Source organism: Pituophis catenifer, unplaced genomic scaffold, assembly GCF_029215685.1.
Source record: "Pituophis catenifer annectens isolate HBS135680 unplaced genomic scaffold, rPitCat1.0.hap2 SCAF_5, whole genome shotgun sequence".
In the NCBI taxonomy this organism is placed as follows: Eukaryota; Metazoa; Chordata; class Lepidosauria; order Squamata; family Colubridae; genus Pituophis; species Pituophis catenifer.
In genome coordinates this window covers 24,418,662-24,444,626 of record NW_027256885.1, presented here as the reverse complement: position 1 = coordinate 24,444,626, position 25,965 = coordinate 24,418,662, and positions in this window count along the sequence as shown.

Genomic DNA, 25,965 nt, shown 5'->3' with positions numbered 1-25,965 from the left:
AAGCAGAGTCCCACGATTGTGCTGAAATCTGCTTTGGAATTTTGCTCCAGATTGACATTTTGCAGATGTGCAGAAGCAGAGTTCCAGGATTATGCTGAAATCTGCTTTGGAATTTTGCTCCAGATTGACATTTTGCAGATGTGCAGAAGCAGAGTTCCAGAATGATGCTGAAATCTGCCTTGGAATTTCTCTCCAGGTGACATTTTCCAGATGTGCAGAAGCAGAGTCCCACGGTTATGCTGAAATCTGCTTTGGAATTTTGCTCCAGATTGACATTTTGAAGATGTGCAGAAGCAGAGTTCCAGGATTATGCTGAAATGTGCTTTGGAATTTTGCTCCAGATTGACATTTTGCAGATGTGCAGAAGCAGAGTTCCAGGATTATGCTGAAATCTGCTTTGGAATTTTGCTCCAGATTGACATTTTGCAGATGTGCAGAAGCAGAGTTCCAGAATGATGCTGAAATCTGCCTTGGAATTTCTCTCCAGGTGACATTTTCCAGATATTCAAAACTAGAGTTACAGGATTATGCTGAAATCTGCTTTGGAATTTTGCTCCAGATTGACATTTTGCAGATGTGCATAAGTAGAGTTCCACGATTATGCTGAAATCTGCTTTGGAATTTTGCTCCAGATTGACATTTTGCAGATGTGCAGAAGCAGAGTTCCAGGATTATGCTGAAATCTGCTTTGGAAGTTTGCTCCAGATTGACATTTTGCAGATGTGCAGAAGCAGAGTTCCACGATTATGCTGAAATCTGCTTTGGAATTTTGCTCCAGATGACATTTTCCAGATGTGCAGAAGCAGAGTTTCAGGATTATGCTGACATCTACTTTGGAATTTCGCTCCAGATTGACATTTTGCAGATGTGCAGAAGCAGAGTTCCAGGATTATGCTGAAATTTGCTTTGGAATTTTGTTCCAGATTGACATTTTGCAGATGTGCAGAAGCAGAGTTCCAGGATTATGCTGAAATCTGCTTTGGAATTTTGCTCCAGATTGACATTTTCCAGATGTGCAGAAGCAGAGTTCCAAGATTATGCTGAAATCTTCTTTGGAATTTTGCTCCAGATTGACATTTTCCAGATGTGCAGAAGCAGAGTCCCACGATTGTGCTGAAATCTGCTTTGGAATTCTGCTCCAGATTGACATTTTATAGATGTGCAGAAGCAGAGTCCCAGGATTATGCTGAAATCTGCTTTGGAATTTTGCTCCAGATTGACATTTTGCAGATGTGCAGAAGCACAGTTCCAGAATGATACTGAAATCTGCTTTGGAATTCTGCTCCAGATTGACATTTTATAGATGTGCAGAAGCAGAGTCCCAGGATTATGCTGAAATCTGCTTTGGAATTTTGCTCCAGATTGACATTTTGCAGATGTGCAGAAGCAGAGTTCCAGGATTATGCTGAAATCTGCTTTGGAATTTTGCTCCAGATTGACATTTTGCAGATGTGCAGAAGCAGAGTTCCAGGATTATGCTGAAATCTGCTTTGGAATTTTGCTCCAGATTGACATTTTGCAGATGTGCAGAAGCACAGTTCCAGAATGATACTGAAATCTCCCCTGCAATTTTCCTCTATTTTTTTATTTTCCAAATGTGTACAAGCAGATTTCCAGAATGATGTTGAAATCTGCCTTGGAATTTCTCTCCAGGTGACATTTTCCAGATATTCAAAACTAGAGTTTCAGGATTATGCTGAAATCTACTTTGGAATTTTGCTCCAGATTGACATTTTGCAGATGTGCAGAAGCAGAGTTCCAGGATTATGCTGAAATCTGCTTTGGAATTTTGCTCCAGATTGACATTTTGCAGATCTGCAGAAGCAGAGTCCCACGATTATGCTGAAATCTGCTTTGGAATTTTGCTCCAGATTGACATTTTGCAGATGTGCAGAAGCAGAGTTCCAGAATGATGCTGAAATCTGCCTTGGAATTTCTCTCCAGGTGACATTTTCCAGATATTCAAAACTAGAGTTTCAGGATTATGCTGAAATCTGCTTTGGAATTATGCTCCAGATTGACATTTTCCAGATGTGCAGAAGCAGAGTTCCAAGATTATGCTGAAATCTTCTTTGGAATTTTGCTCCAGATTGACATTTTCCAGATGTGCAGAAGCAGAGTCCCACGATTATGCTGAAATCTGCTTTGGAATTTTGCTCCAGATTGACATTTTGCAGATGTGCAGAAGCAGAGTTCCAGGATTATGCTGAAATCTAATTTGGAATTTTACTTCAGATTGACATTTCGCAGATGTGCAGAAGAAGAGTTCCAGAATGATGCTGAAATCTGCTTTGGAATTTCTCTCCAGGTGACATTTTCCAGATATTCAAAACTAGAGTTTCAGGATTATGCTGAAATCTACTTTGGAATTTTGCTCCAGATTGACATTTTCCAGATGTGCAGAAGCAGAGTCCCACGATTATGCTGAAATCTGCTTTGGAATTTTGCTCCAGATTGACATTTTGCAGATGTGCAGAAGCAGAGTTCCAGGATTATGCTGAAATCTGCTTTGGAATTTTGCTCCAGATTGACATTTTGCAGATGTGCAGAAGCAGAGTTCCAGGATTATGCTGAAATCTGCTTTGGAATTTTGCTCCAGATTGACATTTTGCAGATGTGCAGAAGCAGAGTTCCAGAATGATGCTGAAATCTGCCTTGGAATTTCTCTCCAGGTGAAATTTTCCAGATATTCAAAACTAGAGTTTCAGGATTATGCTGAAATCTACTTTGGAATTTTGCTCCAGAATGCCATTTTGCAGATGTGCAGAAGCAGAGTTCCAGGATTATGCTGAAATCTGCTTTGGAATTTTCCACCAGATTGACATTTTGCAGATGTGCAGAAGCAGAGTTCCAAGATTATGCTGAAATCTTCTTTGGAATTTTGCTCCAGATTGACATTTTCCAGATGTGCAGAAGCAGAGTCCCACGATTGTGCTGAAATCTGCTTTGGAATTCTGCTCCAGATTGACATTTTGCAGATGTGCAGAAGCAGAGTTCCAGGATTATGCTGAAATCTGCTTTGGAATTTTGCTCCAGATTGACATTTTGCAGATGTGCAGAAGCAGAGTTCCAGAATGATGCTGAAATCTGCCTTGGAATTTCTCTCCAGGTGACATTTTCCAGATGTGCAGAAGCAGAGTCCCACGGTTATGCTGAAATCTGCTTTGGAATTTTGCTCCAGATTGACATTTTGAAGATGTGCAGAAGCAGAGTTCCAGGATTATGCTGAAATGTGCTTTGGAATTTTGCTCCAGATTGACATTTTGCAGATGTGCAGAAGCAGAGTTCCAGGATTATGCTGAAATCTGCTTTGGAATTTTGCTCCAGATTGACATTTTGGAGATGTGCAGAAGCAGAGTTCCAGAATGATGCTGAAATCTGCCTTGGAATTTCTCTCCAGGTGACATTTTCCAGATATTCAAAACTAGAGTTACAGGATTATGCTGAAATCTGCTTTGGAATTTTGCTCCAGATTGACATTTTGCAGATGTGCATAAGTAGAGTTCCACGATTATGCTGAAATCTGCTTTGGAATTTTGCTCCAGATTGACATTTTGCAGATGTGCAGAAGCAGAGTTCCAGGATTATGCTGAAATCTGCTTTGGAATTTTGCTCCAGATTGACATTTTGCAGATGTGCAGAAGCAGAGTTCCACGATTATGCTGAAATCTGCTTTGGAATTTTGCTCCAGATTGACATTTTGCACATGTGCAGAAGCAGAGTTCCAGAATGATGCTGAAATCTGCCTTGGAATTTCTCTCCAGGTGACATTTTCCAGATGTGCAGAAGCAGAGTCCCACGGTTATGCTGAAATCTGCTTTGGAATTTTGCTCCAGATTGACATTTTGAAGATGTGCAGAAGCAGAGTTCCAGGATTATGCTGAAATGTGCTTTGGAATTTTGCTCCAGATTGACATTTTGCAGATGTGCAGAAGCAGAGTTCCAGGATTATGCTGAAATCTGCTTTGGAATTTTGCTCCAGATTGACATTTTGCAGATGTGCAGAAGCAGAGTTCCAGAATGATGCTGAAATCTGCCTTGGAATTTCTCTCCAGGTGACATTTTCCAGATATTCAAAACTAGAGTTACAGGATTATGCTGAAATCTGCTTTGGAATTTTGCTCCAGATTGACATTTTGCAGATGTGCATAAGTAGAGTTCCACGATTATGCTGAAATCTGCTTTGGAATTTTGCTCCAGATTGACATTTTGCAGATGTGCAGAAGCAGAGTTCCAGGATTATGCTGAAATCTGCTTTGGAAGTTTGCTCCAGATTGACATTTTGCAGATGTGCAGAAGCAGAGTTCCACGATTATGCTGAAATCTGCTTTGGAATTTTGCTCCAGATGACATTTTCCAGATGTGCAGAAGCAGAGTTTCAGGATTATGCTGACATCTACTTTGGAATTTCGCTCCAGATTGACATTTTGCAGATGTGCAGAAGCAGAGTTCCAGGATTATGCTGAAATTTGCTTTGGAATTTTGTTCCAGATTGACATTTTGCAGATGTGCAGAAGCAGAGTTCCAGGATTATGCTGAAATCTGCTTTGGAATTTTGCTCCAGATTGACATTTTCCAGATGTGCAGAAGCAGAGTTCCAAGATTATGCTGAAATCTTCTTTGGAATTTTGCTCCAGATTGACATTTTCCAGATGTGCAGAAGCAGAGTCCCACGATTGTGCTGAAATCTGCTTTGGAATTCTGCTCCAGATTGACATTTTATAGATGTGCAGAAGCAGAGTCCCAGGATTATGCTGAAATCTGCTTTGGAATTTTGCTCCAGATTGACATTTTGCAGATGTGCAGAAGCACAGTTCCAGAATGATACTGAAATCTGCTTTGGAATTTTGCTCCAGATTGACATTTTGCAGATGTGCAGAAGCAGAGTTCCAGGATTATGCTGAAATCTGCTTTGGAATTTTGCTCCAGATTGACATTTTGCAGATGTGCAGAAGCAGAGTTCCAGGATTATGCTGAAATCTGCTTTGGAATTTTGCTCCAGATTGACATTTTGCAGATGTGCAGAAGCAGAGTCCCACGATTGTGCTGAAATCTGCTTTGGAATTTTGCTCCAGATTGACATTTTGCAGATGTGCAGAAGCAGAGTTCCAGGATTATGCTGAAATCTGCTTTGGAATTTTGCTCCAGATTGACATTTTGCAGATGTGCAGAAGCAGAGTTCCAGAATGATGCTGAAATCTGCCTTGGAATTTCTCTCCAGGTGACATTTTCCAGATATTCAAAACTAGAGTTTCAGGATTATGCTGAAATCTGCTTTGGAATTTTGCTCCAGATTGACATTTTGCAGATGTGCAGAAGCAGAGTTCCAGGATTATGCTGAAATGTGCTTTGGAATTTTGCTCCAGATTGACATTTTGCAGATGTGCAGAAGCAGAGTTCCAGGATTATGCTGAAATCTGCTTTGGAATTTTGCTCCAGATTGACATTTTGCAGATGTGCAGAAGCAGAGTTCCAGAATGATGCTGAAATCTGCCTTGGAATTTCTCTCCAGGTGACATTTTCCAGATATTCAAAACTAGAGTTACAGGATTATGCTGAAATCTGCTTTGGAATTTTGCTCCAGATTGACATTTTGCAGATGTGCATAAGTAGAGTTCCACGATTATGCTGAAATCTGCTTTGGAATTTTGCTCCAGATTGACATTTTGCAGATGTGCAGAAGCAGAGTTCCAGGATTATGCTGAAATCTGCTTTGGAAGTTTGCTCCAGATTGACATTTTGCAGATGTGCAGAAGCAGAGTTCCACGATTATGCTGAAATCTGCTTTGGAATTTTGCTCCAGATGACATTTTCCAGATGTGCAGAAGCAGAGTTTCAGGATTATGCTGACATCTACTTTGGAATTTCGCTCCAGATTGACATTTTGCAGATGTGCAGAAGCAGAGTTCCAGGATTATGCTGAAATTTGCTTTGGAATTTTGTTCCAGATTGACATTTTGCAGATGTGCAGAAGCAGAGTTCCAGGATTATGCTGAAATCTGCTTTGGAATTTTGCTCCAGATTGACATTTTCCAGATGTGCAGAAGCAGAGTTCCAAGATTATGCTGAAATCTTCTTTGGAATTTTGCTCCAGATTGACATTTTCCAGATGTGCAGAAGCAGAGTCCCACGATTGTGCTGAAATCTGCTTTGGAATTCTGCTCCAGATTGACATTTTATAGATGTGCAGAAGCAGAGTCCCAGGATTATGCTGAAATCTGCTTTGGAATTTTGCTCCAGATTGACATTTTGCAGATGTGCAGAAGCACAGTTCCAGAATGATACTGAAATCTGCTTTGGAATTCTGCTCCAGATTGACATTTTATAGATGTGCAGAAGCAGAGTCCCAGGATTATGCTGAAATCTGCTTTGGAATTTTGCTCCAGATTGACATTTTGCAGATGTGCAGAAGCAGAGTTCCAGGATTATGCTGAAATCTGCTTTGGAATTTTGCTCCAGATTGACATTTTGCAGATGTGCAGAAGCAGAGTTCCAGGATTATGCTGAAATCTGCTTTGGAATTTTGCTCCAGATTGACATTTTGCAGATGTGCAGAAGCACAGTTCCAGAATGATACTGAAATCTCCCCTGCAATTTTCCTCTATTTTTTTATTTTCCAAATGTGTACAAGCAGATTTCCAGAATGATGTTGAAATCTGCCTTGGAATTTCTCTCCAGGTGACATTTTCCAGATATTCAAAACTAGAGTTTCAGGATTATGCTGAAATCTACTTTGGAATTTTGCTCCAGATTGACATTTTGCAGATGTGCAGAAGCAGAGTTCCAGGATTATGCTGAAATCTGCTTTGGAATTTTGCTCCAGATTGACATTTTGCAGATCTGCAGAAGCAGAGTCCCACGATTATGCTGAAATCTGCTTTGGAATTTTGCTCCAGATTGACATTTTGCAGATGTGCAGAAGCAGAGTTCCAGAATGATGCTGAAATCTGCCTTGGAATTTCTCTCCAGGTGACATTTTCCAGATATTCAAAACTAGAGTTTCAGGATTATGCTGAAATCTGCTTTGGAATTATGCTCCAGATTGACATTTTCCAGATGTGCAGAAGCAGAGTTCCAAGATTATGCTGAAATCTTCTTTGGAATTTTGCTCCAGATTGACATTTTCCAGATGTGCAGAAGCAGAGTCCCACGATTATGCTGAAATCTGCTTTGGAATTTTGCTCCAGATTGACATTTTGCAGATGTGCAGAAGCAGAGTTCCAGGATTATGCTGAAATCTAATTTGGAATTTTACTTCAGATTGACATTTCGCAGATGTGCAGAAGAAGAGTTCCAGAATGATGCTGAAATCTGCTTTGGAATTTCTCTCCAGGTGACATTTTCCAGATATTCAAAACTAGAGTTTCAGGATTATGCTGAAATCTACTTTGGAATTTTGCTCCAGATTGACATTTTCCAGATGTGCAGAAGCAGAGTCCCACGATTATGCTGAAATCTGCTTTGGAATTTTGCTCCAGATTGACATTTTGCAGATGTGCAGAAGCAGAGTTCCAGGATTATGCTGAAATCTGCTTTGGAATTTTGCTCCAGATTGACATTTTGCAGATGTGCAGAAGCAGAGTTCCAGGATTATGCTGAAATCTGCTTTGGAATTTTGCTCCAGATTGACATTTTGCAGATGTGCAGAAGCAGAGTTCCAGAATGATGCTGAAATCTGCCTTGGAATTTCTCTCCAGGTGAAATTTTCCAGATATTCAAAACTAGAGTTTCAGGATTATGCTGAAATCTACTTTGGAATTTTGCTCCAGAATGCCATTTTGCAGATGTGCAGAAGCAGAGTTCCAGGATTATGCTGAAATCTGCTTTGGAATTTTCCACCAGATTGACATTTTGCAGATGTGCAGAAGCAGAGTTCCAAGATTATGCTGAAATCTTCTTTGGAATTTTGCTCCAGATTGACATTTTCCAGATGTGCAGAAGCAGAGTCCCACGATTGTGCTGAAATCTGCTTTGGAATTCTGCTCCAGATTGACATTTTGCAGATGTGCAGAAGCAGAGTTCCAGGATTATGCTGAAATCTGCTTTGGAATTTTGCTCCAGATTGACATTTTGCAGATGTGCAGAAGCAGAGTTCCAGAATGATGCTGAAATCTGCCTTGGAATTTCTCTCCAGGTGACATTTTCCAGATGTGCAGAAGCAGAGTCCCACGGTTATGCTGAAATCTGCTTTGGAATTTTGCTCCAGATTGACATTTTGAAGATGTGCAGAAGCAGAGTTCCAGGATTATGCTGAAATGTGCTTTGGAATTTTGCTCCAGATTGACATTTTGCAGATGTGCAGAAGCAGAGTTCCAGGATTATGCTGAAATCTGCTTTGGAATTTTGCTCCAGATTGACATTTTGGAGATGTGCAGAAGCAGAGTTCCAGAATGATGCTGAAATCTGCCTTGGAATTTCTCTCCAGGTGACATTTTCCAGATATTCAAAACTAGAGTTACAGGATTATGCTGAAATCTGCTTTGGAATTTTGCTCCAGATTGACATTTTGCAGATGTGCATAAGTAGAGTTCCACGATTATGCTGAAATCTGCTTTGGAATTTTGCTCCAGATTGACATTTTGCAGATGTGCAGAAGCAGAGTTCCAGGATTATGCTGAAATCTTCTTTGGAATTTTGCTCCAGATTGACATTTTGCAGATGTGCAGAAGCAGAGTTCCACGATTATGCTGAAATCTGCTTTGGAATTTTGCTCCAGATTGACATTTTGCACATGTGCAGAAGCACAGTTCCAGAATGATGCTGAAATCTGCCTTGGAATTTCTCTCCAGGTGACATTTTCCAGATATTCAGAACTAGAATTTCATGATTATGCTGAAATCTGCTTTGGAATTTTGCTCCAGATTGAAATTTTGCAGATGTGCAGAAGCAGAGTTCCAGGATTATGCTGAAATCTGCTTTGGAATTTTGCTCCAGATTGACATTTTGGAGATGTGCAGAAGCAGAGTCCCACGATTATGCTGAAATCTGCTTTGGAATTTTGCTCCAGATTGACATTTTGCAGATGTGCAGAAGCAGAGTTCCAGGATTATGCTGAAATCTGCTTTGGAATTTTGCTCCAGATTGACATTTTGCAGATGTGCAGAAGCAGAGTTCCAGGATTATGCTGAAATCTTCTTTGGAATTTTGCTCCAGATTGACATTTTGCAGATGTGCAGAAGCACAGTTCCAGAATGATACTGAAATCTCCCCTGCAATTTTCCTCTATTTTTTTATTTTCCAAATGTGTACAAGCAGATTTCCAAAATGATGTTGAAATCTGCCTTGGAATTTCTCTCCAGGTGACATTTTCCAGATATTCAAAACTAGAGTTACAGGATTATGCTGAAATCTGCTTTGGAATTTTGCTCCAGATTGACATTTTGCAGATGTGCATAAGTAGAGTTCCACGATTATGCTGAAATCTGCTTTGGAATTTTGCTCCAGATTGACATTTTGCAGATGTGCAGAAGCAGAGTTCCAGGATTATGCTGAAATCTGCTTTGGAATTTTGCTCCAGATTGACATTTTGCAGACGTGCAGAAGCAGAGTTCCACGATTATGCTGAAATCTGCTTTGGAATTTTGCTCCAGATGACATTTTCCAGATGTGCAGAAGCAGAGTTTCAGGATTATGCTGACATCTACTTTGGAATTTCGCTCCAGATTGACATTTTGCAGATGTGCAGAAGCAGAGTTCCAGGATTATGCTGAAATTTGCTTTGGAATTTTGCTCCAGATTGACATTTTGCAGATGTGCAGAAGCAGAGTTCCAGGATTATGCTGAAATCTGCTTTGGAATTTTGCTCCAGATTGACATTTTCCAGATGTGCAGAAGCAGAGTTCCAAGATTATGCTGAAATCTTCTTTGGAATTTTGCTCCAGATTGACATTTTCCAGATGTGCAGAAGCAGAGTCCCACGATTGTGCTGAAATCTGCTTTGGAATTCTGCTCCAGATTGACATTTTATAGATGTGCAGAAGCAGAGTCCCAGGATTATGCTGAAATCTGCTTTGGAATTTTGCTCCAGATTGACATTTTGCAGATGTGCAGAAGCACAGTTCCAGAATGATACTGAAATCTGCTTTGGAATTTTGCTCCAGATTGACATTTTGCAGATGTGCAGAAGCAGAGTTCCAGGATTATGCTGAAATCTGCTTTGGAATTTTGCTCCAGATTGACATTTTGCAGATGTGCAGAAGCAGAGTTCCAGGATTATGCTGAAATCTGCTTTGGAATTTTGCTCCAGATTGACATTTTGCAGATGTGCAGAAGCACAGTTCCAGAATGATACTGAAATCTCCCCTGCAATTTTCCTCTATTTTTTTATTTTCCAAATGTGTACAAGCAGATTTCCAGAATGATGTTGAAATCTGCCTTGGAATTTCTCTCCAGGTGACATTTTCCAGATATTCAAAACTAGAGTTTCAGGATTATGCTGAAATCTACTTTGGAATTTTGCTCCAGATTGACATTTTGCAGATGTGCAGAAGCAGAGTTCCAGGATTATGCTGAAATCTGCTTTGGAATTTTGCTCCAGATTGACATTTTGCAGATCTGCAGAAGCAGAGTCCCACGATTATGCTGAAATCTGCTTTGGAATTTTGCTCCAGATTGACATTTTGCAGATGTGCAGAAGCAGAGTTCCAGAATGATGCTGAAATCTGCCTTGGAATTTCTCTCCAGGTGACATTTTCCAGATATTCAAAACTAGAGTTTCAGGATTATGCTGAAATCTGCTTTGGAATTTTGCTCCAGATTGACATTTTCCAGATGTGCAGAAGCAGAGTTCCAAGATTATGCTGAAATCTTCTTTGGAATTTTGCTCCAGATTGACATTTTCCAGATGTGCAGAAGCAGAGTCCCACGATTGTGCTGAAATCTGCTTTGGAATTCTGCTCCAGATTGACATTTTGCAGATGTGCAGAAGCACAGTTCCAGAATGATACTGAAATCTGCTTTGGAATTTTGCTCCAGATTGACATTTTGCAGATGTGCAGAAGCAGAGTTCCAGAATGATGCTGAAATCTGCCTTGGAATTTCTCTCCAGGTGACATTTTCCAGATATTCAAAAGTAGAGTTTCAGGATTATGCTGAAATCTACTTTGGAATTTTGCTCCAGAATGCCATTTTGCAGATGTGCAGAAGCAGAGTTCCAGGATTATGCTGAAATCTGCTTTGGAATTTTCCACCAGATTGACATTTTGCAGATGTGCAGAAGCAGAGTTCCAAGATTATGCTGAAATCTGCTTTGGAATTTTGCTCCAGATTGACATTTTGCAGATGTGCAGAAGCAGAGTTCCAGGATTATGCTGAAATCTGCTTTGGAATTTTGCTCCAGATTGACATTTTGCAGATCTGCAGAAGCAGAGTCCCACGATTATGCTGAAATCTGCTTTGGAATTTTGCTCCAGATGACATTTTCCAGATGTGCAGAAGCAGAGTTCCAGGATTATGCTGAAATTTGCTTTGGAATTTTGCTCCAGATTGACATTTTGCAGATGTGCAGAAGCAGAGTTCCAGGATTATGCTGAAATCTGCTTTGGAATTTTGCTCCAGATTGACATTTTCCAGATGTGCAGAAGCAGAGTTCCAAGATTATGCTGAAATCTTCTTTGGAATTTTGCTCCAGATTGACATTTTCCAGATGTGCAGAAGCAGAGTCCCACGATTGTGCTGAAATCTGCTTTGGAATTCTGCTCCAGATTGACATTTTGCAGATGTGCAGAAGCAGAGTCCCAGGATTATGCTGAAATCTGCTTTGGAATTTTGCTCCAGATTGACATTTTGCAGATGTGCAGAAGCACAGTTCCAGAATGATACTGAAATCTGCTTTGGAATTTTGCTCCAGATTGACATTTTGCAGATGTGCAGAAGCAGAGTTCCAGGATTATGCTGAAATCTGCTTTGGAATTTTGCTCCAGATTGACATTTTGCAGATGTGCATAAGTAGAGTTCCACGATTATGCTGAAATCTGCTTTGGAATTTTGCTCCAGATTGACATTTTGCAGATGTGCAGAAGCAGAGTTCCAGGATTATGCTGAAATCTGCTTTGGAATTTTGCTCCAGATTGACATTTTGCAGATGTGCAGAAGCAGAGTTCCACGATTATGCTGAAATCTGCTTTGGAATTTTGCTCCAGATGACATTTTCCAGATGTGCAGAAGCAGAGTTTCAGGATTATGCTGACATCTACTTTGGAATTTCGCTCCAGATTGACATTTTGCAGATGTGCAGAAGCAGAGTTCCAGGATTATGCTGAAATCTGCTTTGGAATTTTGCTCCAGATTGACATTTTGCAGATGTGCAGAAGCAGAGTTCCAGGATTATGCTGAAATCTTCTTTGGAATTTTGCTCCAGATTGACATTTTGCAGATGTGCAGAAGCACAGTTCCAGAATGATACTGAAATCTCCCCTGCAATTTTCCTCTATTTTTTTATTTTCCAAATGTGTACAAGCAGATTTCCAAAATGATGTTGAAATCTGCCTTGGAATTTCTCTCCAGGTGACATTTTCCAGATATTCAAAACTAGAGTTACAGGATTATGCTGAAATCTACTTTGGAATTTTGCTCCAGATTGACATTTTGCAGATGTGCAGAAGCAGAGTTCCAGGATTATGCTGAAATCTGCTTTGGAATTTTGCTCCAGATTGACATTTTGCAGATCTGCAGAAGCAGAGTCCCACGATTATGCTGAAATCTGCTTTGGAATTTTGCTCCAGATGACATTTTCCAGATGTGCAGAAGCAGAGTTTCAGGATTATGCTGACATCTACTTTGGAATTTCGCTCCAGATTGACATTTTGCAGATGTGCAGAAGCAGAGTTCCAGGATTATGCTGAAATTTGCTTTGGAATTTTGCTCCAGATTGACATTTTGCAGATGTGCAGAAGCAGAGTTCCAGGATTATGCTGAAATCTGCTTTGGAATTTTGCTCCAGATTGACATTTTCCAGATGTGCAGAAGCAGAGTTCCAAGATTATGCTGAAATCTTCTTTGGAATTTTGCTCCAGATTGACATTTTCCAGATGTGCAGAAGCAGAGTCCCACGATTGTGCTGAAATCTGCTTTGGAATTCTGCTCCAGATTGACATTTTGCAGATGTGCAGAAGCAGAGTCCCAGGATTATGCTGAAATCTGCTTTGGAATTTTGCTCCAGATTGACATTTTGCAGATGTGCAGAAGCACAGTTCCAGAATGATACTGAAATCTGCTTTGGAATTTTGCTCCAGATTGACATTTTGCAGATGTGCAGAAGCAGAGTTCCAGGATTATGCTGAAATCTGCTTTGGAATTTTGCTCCAGATTGACATTTTGCAGATGTGCATAAGTAGAGTTCCACGATTATGCTGAAATCTGCTTTGGAATTTTGCTCCAGATTGACATTTTGCAGATGTGCAGAAGCAGAGTTCCAGGATTATGCTGAAATCTGCTTTGGAATTTCTCTCTAGGTGACATTTTCCAGATATTCAAAACTAGAATTTCAGAATTATGCTGACATCTGCTTTGGAATTTTGCTCCAGATTGACATTTTCCAGATGTGCAGAAGCAGAGTTCCAGGATTATGCTGAAATCTGCTTTGGAATTTTGCTCCAGATTGACATTTTGCAGATGTGCAGAAGCAGAGTTCCAGGATTATGCTGAAATCTTCTTTGGAATTTTGCTCCAGATTGACATTTTGCAGATGTGCAGAAGCACAGTTCCAGAATGATACTGAAATCTCCCCTGCAATTTTCCTCCATTTTTTTATTTTCCAAATGTGTACAAGCAGATTTCCAAAATGATGTTGAAATCTGCCTTGGAATTTCTCTCCAGGTGACATTTTCCAGATATTCAAAACTAGAGTTACAGGATTATGCTGAAATCTGCTTTGGAATTTTGCTCCAGATTGACATTTTGCAGATGTGCATAAGTAGAGTTCCACGATTATGCTGAAATCTGCTTTGGAATTTTGCTCCAGATTGACATTTTGCAGATGTGCAGAAGCAGAGTTCCAGGATTATGCTGAAATCTGCTTTGGAATTTTGCTCCAGATTGACATTTTGCAGATGTGCAGAAGCAGAGTTCCACGATTATGCTGAAATCTGCTTTGGAATTTTGCTCCAGATGACATTTTCCAGATGTGCAGAAGCAGAGTTTCAGGATTATGCTGAAATCTGCTTTGGAATTTTGCTCCAGATTGACATTTTGCAGATGTGCAGAAGCACAGTTCCAGAATGATACTGAAATCTGCTTTGGAATTTTGCTCCAGATTGACATTTTGCAGATGTGCAGAAGCAGAGTTCCAGGATTATGCTGAAATCTGCTTTGGAATTTTGCTCCAGATGACATTTTCCAGATGTGCAGAAGCAGAGTTCCACGATTATGCTGAAATCTGCTTTGGAATTTTGCTCCAGATTGACATTTTGCAGATGTGCAGAAGCAGAGTTCCAGGATTATGCTGAAATCTGCTTTGGAATTTTGCTCCAGATGACATTTTCCAGATGTGCAGAAGCAGAGTTTCAGGATTATGCTGACATCTACTTTGGAATTTCGCTCCAGATTGACATTTTGCAGATGTGCAGAAGCAGAGTTCCAGGATTATGCTGAAATGTGCTTTGGAATTTTGCTCCAGATTGACATTTTCCAGATGTGCAGAAGCAGTGTTCCAGGATTATGCTGACATCTGCTTTGGAATTTTGCTCCAGATTGACATTTTGCAGATGTGTAGAAGCAGAGTTCCAGGATTATGCTGAAATCTGCTTTGGAATTTTGCTCCAGATTGACATTTTGCAGATGTGCAGAAGCAGAGTTCCAGGATTATGCTGAAATCTGCTTTGGAATTTCTCTCTAGGTGACATTTTCCAGATATTCAAAACTAGAATTTCAGAATTATGCTGACATCTGCTTTGGAATTTTGCTCCAGATTGACATTTTCCAGATGTGCAGAAGCAGAGTTCCAGGATTATGCTGAAATCTGCTTTGGAATTTTGCTCCAGATTGACATTTTGCAGATGTGCAGAAGCAGAGATCCAGGATTATGCTGAAATCTTCTTTGGAATTTTGCTCCAGATTGACATTTTGCAGATGTGCAGAAGCACAGTTCCAGAATGATACTGAAATCTCCCCTGCAATTTTCCTCTATTTTTTTATTTTCCAAATGTGTACAAGCAGATTTCCAAAATGATGTTGAAATCTGCCTTGGAATTTCTCTCCAGGTGACATTTTCCAGATATTCAAAACTAGAGTTACAGGATTATGCTGAAATCTGCTTTGGAATTTTGCTCCAGATTGACATTTTGCAGATGTGCAGAAGCACAGTTCCAGAATGATACTGAAATCTGCTTTTGAATTTTGCTCCAGATTGACATTTTGCAGATGTGCAGAAGCAGAGTTCCAGGATTATGCTGAAATCTGCTTTGGAAGTTTGCTCCAGATTGACATTTTGCAGATGTGCAGAAGCAGAGTTCCACGATTATGCTGAAATCTGCTTTGGAATTTTGCTCCAGATGACATTTTCCAGATGTGCAGAAGCAGAGTTTCAGGATTATGCTGAAATCTGCTTTGGAATTTTGCTCCAGATTGACATTTTCCAGATGTGCAGAAGCAGAGTTCCAGGATTATGCTGAAATCTGCTTTGGAATTTTGCTCCAGATTGACATTTTCCAGATGTGCAGAAGCAGAGTTCCACGATTATGCTGAAATCTGCTTTGGAATTTCGCTCCAGATTGACATTTTGCATATGTGCAGAAGCAGAGTTCCAGGATTATGCTGAAATCTGCTTTGGAATTTTACTCCAGATTGACATTTTGCAGATGTGCAGAAGCAGAGTTCCAGGATTATGCTGAAATCTGCTTTGGAATTTTGCTCCAGATTGACATTTTCCAGATGTGCAGAAGCAGAGTTCCAAGATTATGCTGAAATCTTCTTTGGAATTTTGCTCCAGATTGACATTTTCCAGATGTGCAGAAGCAGAGTCCCACGATTGTGCTGAAATCTGCTTTGGAATTCTGCTCCAGATTGACATTTTGCAGATGTGCAGAAGCAGAGTTCCAGGATTATGCTGAAATGTGCTTTGGAATTTTGCTCCAGATTGACATTTTGCAGATGTGCATAAGTAGAGTTCCACGATTATGCTGAAATCTGCTTTGGAATTTTGCTCCAGATTGACATTTTGCAGATGTGCAGAAGCAGAGTTCCAGGATTATGCTGAAATCTGCTTTGGAATTTTGCTCCAGATGACATTTTCCAGATGTGCAGAAGCAGAGTTCCACGATTATGCTGAAATCTGCTTTGGAATTTTGCTCCAGATTGACATTTTGCAGATGTGCAGAAGCAGAGTTCCAGGATTATGCTGAAATCTGCTTTGGAATTTTGCTCCAGATGACATTTTCCAGATGTGCAGAAGCAGAGTTTCAGGATTATGCTGACATCTACTTTGGAATTTCGCTCCAGATTGACATTTTGCAGATGTGCAGAAGCAGAGTTCCAGGATTATGCTGAAATGTGCTTTGGAATTTTGCTCCAGATTGACATTTTCCAGATGTGCAGAAGCAGTGTTCCAGGATTATGCTGACATCTGCTTTGGAATTTTGCTCCAGATTGACATTTTGCAGATGTGTAGAAGCAGAGTTCCAGGATTATGCTGAAATCTGCTTTGGAATTTTGCTCCAGATTGACATTTTGCAGATGTGCAGAAGCAGAGTTCCAGGATTATGCTGAAATCTGCTTTGGAATTTCTCTCTAGGTGACATTTTCCAGATATTCAAAACTAGAATTTCAGAATTATGCTGACATCTGCTTTGGAATTTTGCTCCAGATTGACATTTTCCAGATGTGCAGAAGCAGAGTTCCAGGATTATGCTGAAATCTGCTTTGGAATTTTGCTCCAGATTGACATTTTGCAGATGTGCAGAAGCAGAGTTCCAGGATTATGCTGAAATCTTCTTTGGAATTTTGCTCCAGATTGACATTTTGCAGATGTGCAGAAGCACAGTTCCAGAATGATACTGAAATCTCCCCTGCAATTTTCCTCTATTTTTTTATTTTCCAAATGTGTACAAGCAGATTTCCAAAATGATGTTGAAATCTGCCTTGGAATTTCTCTCCAGGTGACATTTTCCAGATATTCAAAACTAGAGTTACAGGATTATGCTGAAATCTGCTTTGGAATTTTGCTCCAGATTGACATTTTGCAGATGTGCATAAGTAGAGTTCCACGATTATGCTGAAATCTGCTTTGGAATTTTGCTCCAGATTGACATTTTGCAGATGTGCAGAAGCAGAGTTCCAGGATTATGCTGAAATCTGCTTTGGAATTTTGCTCCAGATTGACATTTTGCAGATGTGCAGAAGCAGAGTTCCACGATTATGCTGAAATCTGCTTTGGAATTTTGCTCCAGATGACATTTTCCAGATGTGCAGAAGCAGAGTTCCAGGATTATGCTGAAATGTGCTTTGGAATTTTGCTCCAGATTGACATTTTCCAGATGTGCAGAAGCAGTGTTCCAGGATTATGCTGACATCTGCTTTGGAATTTTGCTCCAGATTGACATTTTGCAGATGTGTAGAAGCAGAGTTCCAGGATTATGCTGAAATCTGCTTTGGAATTTTGCTCCAGATTGACATTTTGCAGATGTGCAGAAGCAGAGTTCCAGGATTATGCTGAAATCTGCTTTGGAATTTCTCTCTAGGTGACATTTTCCAGATATTCAAAACTAGAATTTCAGAATTATGCTGACATCTGCTTTGGAATTTTGCTCCAGATTGACATTTTCCAGATGTGCAGAAGCAGAGTTCCAGGATTATGCTGAAATCTTCTTTGGAATTTTGCTCCAGATTGACATTTTGCAGATGTGCAGAAGCAGAGTCCCAGGATTATGCTGAAATCTGCTTTGGAATTTTGCTCCAGATTGACATTTTGCAGATGTGCAGAAGCACAGTTCCAGATTGATACTGAAATCTGCTCTTGAATTTTGCTCCAGATTGACATTTTGCAGATGTGCAGAAGCAGAGTTCCAGGATTATGCTGAAATCTGCTTTGGAATTTTGCTCCAGATTGACATTTTGCAGATGTGCAGAAGCAGAGTTCCACGATTATGCTGAAATCTGCTTTGGAATTTTGCTCCAGATGACATTTTCCAGATGTGCAGAAGCAGAGTTTCAGGATTATGCTGAAATCTGCTTTGGAATTTTGCTCCAGATTGACATTTTCCAGATGTGCAGAAGCAGAGTTCCAGGATTATGCTGAAATCTGCTTTGGAATTTTGCTCCAGATTGACATTTTCCAGATGTGCAGAAGCAGAGTTCCACGATTATGCTGAAATCTGCTTTGGAATTTTGCTCCAGATTGACATTTTCCAGATGTGCAGAAGCAGAGTTCCAGGATTATGCTGAAATCTGCTTTGGAATTTTACTCCAGATTGACATTTTGCAGATGTGCAGAAGCAGAGTTCCAGGATTATGCTGAAATCTGCTTTGGAATTTTGCTCCAGATTGACATTTTCCAGATGTGCAGAAGCAGAGTTCCAAGATTATGCTGAAATCTTCTTTGGAATTTTGCTCCAGATTGACATTTTCCAGATGTGCAGAAGCAGAGTCCCACGATTGTGCTGAAATCTGCTTTGGAATTCTGCTCCAGATTGACATTTTGCAGATGTGCAGAAGCAGAGTTCCAGGATTATGCTGAAATGTGCTTTGGAATTTTGCTCCAGATTGACATTTTGCAGATGTGCATAAGTAGAGTTCCACGATTATGCTGAAATCTGCTTTGGAATTTTGCTCCAGATTGACATTTTGCAGATGTGCAGAAGCAGAGTTCCAGGATTATGCTGAAATCTGCTTTGGAATTTTGCTCCAGATGACATTTTCCAGATGTGCAGAAGCAGAGTTCCACGATTATGCTGAAATCTGCTTTGGAATTTTGCTCCAGATTGACATTTTGCAGATGTGCAGAAGCAGAGTTCCAGGATTATGCTGAAATCTGCTTTGGAATTTTGCTCCAGATGACATTTTCCAGATGTGCAGAAGCAGAGTTTCAGGATTATGCTGACATCTACTTTGGAATTTCGCTCCAGATTGACATTTTGCAGATGTGCAGAAGCAGAGTTCCAGGATTATGCTGAAATGTTCTTTGGAATTTTGCTCCAGATTGACATTTTCCAGATGTGCAGAAGCAGTGTTCCAGGATTATGCTGACATCTGCTTTGGAATTTTGCTCCAGATTGACATTTTGCAGATGTGTAGAAGCAGAGTTCCAGGATTATGCTGAAATCTGCTTTGGAATTTTGCTCCAGATTGACATTTTGCAGATGTGCAGAAGCAGAGTTCCAGGATTATGCTGAAATCTGCTTTGGAATTTCTCTCTAGGTGACATTTTCCAGATATTCAAAACTAGAATTTCAGAATTATGCTGACATCTGCTTTGGAATTTTGCTCCAGATTGACATTTTCCAGATGTGCAGAAGCAGAGTTCCAGGATTATGCTGAAATCTGCTTTGGAATTTTGCTCCAGATTGACATTTTGCAGATGTGCAGAAGCAGAGTTCCAGGATTATGCTGAAATCTTCTTTGGAATTTTGCTCCAGATTGACATTTTGCAGATGTGCAGAAGCACAGTTCCAGAATGATACTGAAATCTCCCCTGCAATTTTCCTCTATTTTTTTATTTTCCAAATGTGTACAAGCAGATTTCCAAAATGATGTTGAAATCTGCCTTGGAATTTCTCTCCAGGTGACATTTTCCAGATATTCAAAACTAGAGTTACAGGATTATGCTGAAATCTGCTTTGGAATTTTGCTCCAGATTGACATTTTGCAGATGTGCATAAGTAGAGTTCCACGATTATGCTGAAATCTGCTTTGGAATTTTGCTCCAGATTGACATTTTGCAGATGTGCAGAAGCAGAGTTCCAGGATTATGCTGAAATCTGCTTTGGAATTTTGCTCCAGATTGACATTTTGCAGATGTGCAGAAGCAGAGTTCCACGATTATGCTGAAATCTGCTTTGGAATTTTGCTCCAGATGACATTTTCCAGATGTGCAGAAGCAGAGTTTCAGGATTATGCTGACATCTACTTTGGAATTTCGCTCCAGATTGACATTTTGCAGATGTGCAGAAGCAGAGTTCCAGGATTATGCTGAAATCTGCTTTGGAATTTTGCTCCAGATTGACATTTTGCAGATGTGCAGAAGCAGAGTTCCAGGATTATGCTGAAATCTGCTTTGGAATTTCTCTCTAGGTGACATTTTCCAGACATTCAAAACTAGAATTTCAGAATTATGCTGACATCTGCTTTGGAATTTTGCTCCAGATTGACATTTTCCAGATGTGCAGAAGCAGAGTTCCAGGATTATGCTGAAATCTGCTTTGGAATTTTGCTCCAGATTGACATTTTGCAGATGTGCAGAAGCAGAGTTCCAGGATTATGCTGAAATCTTCTTTGGAATTTTGCTCCAGATTGACATTTTGCAGATGTGCAGAAGCACAGTTCCAGAATGATACTGAAATCTCCCCTGCAATTTTCCTCTATTTTTTTATTTTCCAAATGTGTACAAGCAGATTTCCAAAATGATGTTGAAATCTGCCTTGGAATTTCTCTCCAGGTGACATTTTCCAGATATTCAAAACTAGAGTTACAGGATTATGCTGAAATCTGCTTTGGAATTTTGCTCCAGATTGACATTTTGCAGATGTGCATAAGTAGAGTTCCACGATTATGCTGAAATCTGCTTTGGAATTTTGCTCCAGATTGACATTTTGCAGATGTGCAGAAGCAGAGTTCCAGGATTATGCTGAAATCTGCTTTGGAATTTTGCTCCAGATGACATTTTCCAGATGTGCAGAAGCAGAGTTTCAGGATTATGCTGACATCTACTTTGGAATTTCGCTCCAGATTGACATTTTGCAGATGTGCAGAAGCAGAGTTCCAGGATTATGCTGAAATGTGCTTTGGAATTTTGCTCCAGATTGACATTTTCCAGATGTGCAGAAGCAGTGTTCCAGGATTATGCTGACATCTGCTTTGGAATTTTGCTCCAGATTGACATTTTGCAGATGTGTAGAAGCAGAGTTCCAGGATTATGCTGAAATCTGCTTTGGAATTTTGCTCCAGATTGACATTTTGCAGATGTGCAGAAGCAGAGTTCCAGGATTATGCTGAAATCTGCTTTGGAATTTCTCTCTAGGTGACATTTTCCAGATATTCAAAACTAGAATTTCAGAATTATGCTGACATCTGCTTTGGAATTTTGCTCCAGATTGACATTTTCCAGATGTGCAGAAGCAGAGTTCCAGGATTATGCTGAAATCTGCTTTGGAATTTTGCTCCAGATTGACATTTTGCAGATGTGCAGAAGCAGAGTTCCAGGATTATGCTGAAATCTTCTTTGGAATTTTGCTCCAGATTGACATTTTGCAGATGTGCAGAAGCAGAGTTCCAGGATTATGCTGAAATCTTCTTTGGAATTTTGCTCCAGATTGACATTTTGCAGATGTGCATAAGTAGAGTTCCACGATTATGCTGAAATCTGCTTTGGAATTTTGCTCCAGATTGACATTTTGCAGATGTGCAGAAGCAGAGTTCCAGGATTATGCTGAAATCTGCTTTGGAATTTTGCTCCAGATTGACATTTTGCAGATGTGCAGAAGCAGAGTTCCACGATTATGCTGAAATCTGCTTTGGAATTTTGCTCCAGATGACATTTTCCAGATGTGCAGAAGCAGAGTTTCAGGATTATGCTGACATCTACTTTGGAATTTCGCTCCAGATTGACATTTTGCAGATGTGCAGAAGCAGAGTTCCAGGATTATGCTGAAATGTGCTTTGGAATTTTGCTCCAGATTGACATTTTCCAGATGTGCAGAAGCAGTGTTCCAGGATTATGCTGAAATCTGCTTTGGAATTTTGCTCCAGATTGACATTTTGCAGATGTGCAGAAGCACAGTTCCAGAATGATACTGAAATCTGCTTTGGAATTTCTCTCCAGGTGACATTTTCCAGATATTCAAAACTAGAGTTTCAGGATTATGCTGAAATCTGCTTTGGAATTTTGCTCCAGATTGACATTTTCCAGATGTGCAGAAGCAGAGTTCCAAGATTATGCTGAAATCTTCTTTGGAATTTTGCTCCAGATTGACATTTTCCAGATGTGCAGAAGCAGAGTCCCACGATTGTGCTGAAATCTGCTTTGGAATTCTGCTCCAGATTGACATTTTGCAGATGTGCAGAAGCAGAGTCCCAGGATTATGCTGAAATCTGCTTTGGAATTTTGCTCCAGATTGACATTTTGCAGATGTGCAGAAGCACAGTTCCAGAATGATACTGAAATCTGCTCTTGAATTTTGCTCCAGATTGACATTTTGCAGATGTGCAGAAGCAGAGTTCCAGGATTATGCTGAAATCTGCTTTGGAATTTTGCTCCAGATTGACATTTTGCAGATGTGCAGAAGCAGAGTTCCACGATTATGCTGAAATCTGCTTTGGAATTTTGCTCCAGATGACATTTTCCAGATGTGCAGAAGCAGAGTTTCAGGATTATGCTGAAATCTGCTTTGGAATTTTGCTCCAGATTGACATTTTCCAGATGTGCAGAAGCAGAGTTCCAGGATTATGCTGAAATCTGCTTTGGAATTTTGCTCCAGATTGACATTTTCCAGATGTGCAGAAGCAGAGTTCCACGATTATGCTGAAATCTGCTTTGGAATTTTGCTCCAGATTGACATTTTCCAGATGTGCAGAAGCAGAGTTCCAGGATTATGCTGAAATCTGCTTTGGAATTTTACTCCAGATTGACATTTTGCAGATGTGCAGAAGCAGAGTTCCAGGATTATGCTGAAATCTGCTTTGGAATTTTGCTCCAGATTGACATTTTCCAGATGTGCAGAAGCAGAGTTCCAAGATTATGCTGAAATCTTCTTTGGAATTTTGCTCCAGATTGACATTTTCCAGATGTGCAGAAGCAGAGTCCCACGATTGTGCTGAAATCTGCTTTGGAATTCTGCTCCAGATTGACATTTTGCAGATGTGCAGAAGCAGAGTTCCAGGATTATGCTGAAATCTGCTTTGGAATTTTGCTCCAGATTGACATTTTGCAGATGTGCAGAAGCAGAGTCCCACGATTATGCTGAAATGTGCTTTGGAATTTTGCTCCAGATTGACATTTTCCAGATGTGCAGAAGCAGTGTTCCAAGATTATGCTGAAATCTGCTTTGGAATTTTGCTCCAGATTGACATTTTGCAGATGTGCAGAATCACAGTTCCAGAATGATACTGAAATCTGCTTTGGAATTTTGCTCCAGATTGACATTTTGCAGATGTGCAGAAGCAGAGTTCCAGGATTATGCTGAAATCTGCTTTGGAATTTTGCTCCAGATTGACATTTTGCAGATGTGCAGAAGCAGAGTTCCAGAATGATACTGAAATCTCCCCTGCAATTTTGCTCTATTTTTTTATTTTCCAAATGTGTACAAGCAGATTTCCAGAATGATGTTGAAATCTGCCTTGGAATTTCTCTCCAGGTGACATTTTCCAGATATTCAAAACTAGAGTTTCAGGATTATGCTGAAATCTGCTTTGGAATTTTGCTCCAGATTGACATTTTGCAGATGTGCAGAAGCAGAGTTCCAGGATTATGCTGAAATCTGCTTTGGAATTTTACTTCAGATTGACATTTCGCAGATGTGCAGAAGCAGAGTTCCAGAATGATGCTGATATCTGCTTTGGAATTTCTCTCCAGGTGACATTTTCCAGATATTCAAAACTAGACTTTCAGAATTATGCTGACATCTGCTTTGGAATTTTGCTCCAGATTGACATTTTGCAGATGTGTAGAAGCAGAGTTCCAGGATTATGCTGAAATCTGCTTTGGAATTTTGCTCCAGATTGACATTTTGCAGATGTGCAGAAGCAGAGTTCCAGGATTATGCTGAAATGTGCTTTGGAATTTCTCTCTAGGTGACATTTTCCAGATATTCAAAACTAGAATTTCAGAATTATGCTGACATCTGCTTTGGAATTTTGCTCCAGATTGACATTTTGCAGATGTGTAGAAGCAGAGTTCCAGGATTATGCTGAAATCTGCTTTGGAATTTTGCTCCAGATTGACATTTTGCAGATGTGCAGAAGCAGAGTTCCAGGATTATGCTGAAATCTGCTTTGGAATTTCTCTCTAGGTGACATTTTCCAGATATTCAAAACTAGAATTTCAGAATTATGCTGACATCTGCTTTGGAATTTTGCTCCAGATGACATTTTCCAGATGTGCAGAAGCAGAGTTCCAGGATGATGCTGAAATCTTCTTTGGAATTTTGCTCCAGATTGACATTTTGCAGATGTGCAGAAGCCCAGTTCCAGAATGATACTGAAATCTCCCCTGCAACTTTCCTCTATTTTTTTATTTTCCAAATGTGTACAAGCAGATTTCCAGAATGATGTTGAAATCTGCCTTGGAATTTCTCTCCAGGTGACATTTTCCAGATATTCAAAACTAGAGTTTCAGGATTATGCTGAAATCTGCTTTGGAATTTTGCTCCAGATTGACATTTTGCAGATGTGCAGAAGCAGAGTTCCAGGATTATGCTGAAATCTGCTTTGGAATTTTACTTCAGATTGACATTTCGCAGATGTGCAGAAGCAGAGTTCCAGAATTTTGCTGAAATCTGCTTTGGAATTTCTCTCCAGGTGACATTTTCCAGATATTCAAAACTAGAATTTCAGAATTATGCTGACATCTGCTTTGGAATTTTGGTCCAGATTGACATTTTGCAGATGTGTAGAAGCAGAGTTCCAGGATTATGCTGAAATCTGCTTTGGAATTTTGCTCCAGACTGACATTTTGCAGATGTGCAGAAGCAGAGTTCCAGGATTATGCTGAAATATGCTTTGGAATTTCTCTCTAGGTGACATTTTCCAGATATTCAAAACTAGAATTTCAGAATTATGCTGACATCTGCTTTGGAATTTTGCTCCAGATTGACATTTTGCAGATGTGTAGAAGCAGAGTTCCAGGATTATGCTGAAATCTGCTTTGGAATTTTGCTCCAGATTGACATTTTGCAGATGTGCAGAAGCAGAGTTCCAGGATTATGCTGAAATCTGCTTTGGAATTTCTCTCTAGGTGACATTTTCCAGATATTCAAAACTAGAATTTCAGAATTATGCTGACATCTGCTTTGGAATTTTGCTCCAGATTAACATTTTGCAGATGTGTAGAAGCAGAGTTCCAGGATTATGCTGAATTCTGCTTTGGAATTTTGCTCCAGATTGACATTTTGCAGATGTGCAGAAGCAGAGTTCCAGGATTATGCTGAAATCTGCTTTGGAATTTCTCTCTATGTGACATTTTCCAGATATTCAAAACTAGAATTTCAGAATTATGCTGACATCTGCTTTGGAATTTTGCTCCAGATTGACATTTTGCAGATGTGTAGAAGCAGAGTTCCAGGATTATGCTGAAATCTGCTTTGGAATTTCTCTCTAGGTGACATTTTCCAGATATTCAAAACTAGAATTTCAGAATTATGCTGACATCTGCTTTGGAATTTTGCTCCAGATTGACATTTTGCAGATGTGTAGAAGCAGACTTCCAGGATTATGGTGAAATGTGCTTTGGAATTTTGCTCCAGATTGACATTTTGCAGATGTGCAGAAGCAGCGTTCCACGATTATGCTGAAATCTGCTTTGGAATTTTGCTCCAGATGACATTTTCCAGATGTGCAGAAGCAGAGTTCCAGGATGATGCTGAAATCTTCTTTGGAATTTTGCTCCAGATTGACATTTTGCAGATGTGCAGAAGCCCAGTTCCAGAATGATACTGAAATCTCCCCTGCAACTTTCCTCTATTTTTTTATTTTCCAAATGTGTACAAGCAGATTTCCAGAATGATGTTGAAATCTGCCTTGGAATTTCTCTCCAGGTGACATTTTCCAGATATTCAAAACTAGAGTTTCAGGATTATGCTGAAATCTGCTTTGGAATTTTGCTCC